The 1,692-nt window shown below is 36.1% G+C and overlaps 1 non-coding gene across 1 annotated transcript; it reads right to left on the bottom strand.

The window, feature by feature from the left end:
• Window positions 1–1,166: 1,166 nt before the first annotated feature.
• Window positions 1,167–1,274, bottom strand: LOC130953993 (small nucleolar RNA R71). Its single transcript, XR_009076152.1, has one exon. It is a non-coding gene; the product is annotated as a small nucleolar RNA R71 (small nucleolar RNA).
• Window positions 1,275–1,692: the final 418 nt, after the last annotated feature.

Below are 1,692 nucleotides of genomic sequence, written 5' to 3'. Positions count from 1 at the left end.
TTCTCAATCAAATGTTTTCAAAATTAATTTCTTCCCTTTCTCAAAGATACTTACTAACAATTAATGATTTGATTGAACATTTTTTGCCTTTTCTATTAAGAAAGGTTTTATGTTTGAATCATATCTTTTCTTGTTAGGCAAGTCATTAATTTTAAAATCATATCTTTTCAAATTGTTTTCAAATCATATCTTTTAAAATTGTTTTCAAATCATATCTTTTCAATCACATCTTTTTAAAACCATAACTTTTCAATTAGATCTTTTTAACCTCATCTTTTTCAAAATAGTTTTCAATCAAACCTTTTTAATTTCTAATTTCAAAATCTTTTTCAAAAATCACTTGATTTCTTTTTCACTTTCAATTTTCGAAAATTATCAATCAAATTTTCAAAATGTTTTCAAAATCTTTTAATTGAATTTTCGAAAATCCTCTTCCCTCCTTCTCACATCCTTCTACTTATGGAGTACCACTCCTCCTAAATGCACAATTCGAACCTTATCTAATTAAAGTTCGAATTCTTCTTCCCCTTCTTCTTTCTATTTCTCTTTTCCTCTGACATTTCAAGGAATCTCTATACTGTGACATAGAGGATTCCACATTTTCTTGTTTTCTTCTCTTTCATATGAGCAGGAACAAAGACAAAGGCATTCTTGTTGAAGCTGACCCTGAACCTGAAAGGACCTTGAAGAGAAAGCTAAGAGAAGCCAAAGCACAACTCTCTTTAGAGGACCTGACCGAATTCTTCAAAGAAGAAGAACACATGGCAGCCGAAAACAACAACAATGCCAACAATGCAAGGAAGGTGCTGGGTGACTTTACTGCACCTACTCCCAACTTCTATGGGAGAAGCATCTCTATCCCTGCCATTGGAGCAAACAACTTTGAGCTTAAGCCTCAATTAGTTTCTCTAATGCAACAGAATTGCAAGTTCCATGGACTTCCAATGGAAGATCCTCATCAGTTCTTAGCTGAATTCTTGCAAATCTGTGACACAGTCAAGACTAATGGGGTTAACTCTGAGGTCTACAGACTGATGCTATTCCCTTTTGCTGTAAGAGACAGAGCTAGAATATGGTTGGATTCTCAACCTAAAGAAAGCCTGGACTCTTGGGAAAAGCTAGTCAATGCCTTCTTGGCAAAGTTCTTTCCACCACAAAGATGGAGTAAGCTTAGAGTGGAAATCCAAACCTTCAGACAGAAGGATGGAGAATCCCTCTATGAAGCTTGGGAAAGATACAAACAATTAATCAGAAGATGTCCCTCGTACATGCTTTCTGAATGGAGCATCATAGGTATTTTCTATGATGGTCTCTCTGAACTATCCAAGATGTCTTTGGATAGCTCTGCTGGAGGATCTCTTCATCTGAAGAAGACGCCTGCAGAAGCTCAAGAATTGATTGAAATGGTTGCAAATAACCAATTCATGTACACTTCTGAAAGGAATCCTGTGAACAATGGGACTAGTCAGAAGAAAGGAGTTCTTGAGATTGACACTCTGAATGCCATATTGGCTCAGAACAAGATATTGACTCAACAAGTCAATTTGATTTCTCAAAGTCTGTCTGGAATGCAAAATGCACCAAACAGTACTAAGGATGCTTCATCTGAGGAAGAAGCTTATGATCTTGAGAACCCTTCCATGGAAGAGGTGAATTACCTAGGAGAACCCTATGGAAACACCTATAATTCTT

This window comes from Arachis stenosperma, chromosome 9 (genome assembly GCF_014773155.1).
Source record: "Arachis stenosperma cultivar V10309 chromosome 9, arast.V10309.gnm1.PFL2, whole genome shotgun sequence".
NCBI classification, from domain to species: Eukaryota; Viridiplantae; Streptophyta; class Magnoliopsida; order Fabales; family Fabaceae; genus Arachis; species Arachis stenosperma.
The sequence above is the reverse complement of the archived record's forward strand: the minus strand, read 5'-3'. Positions and strand labels throughout refer to the sequence as shown.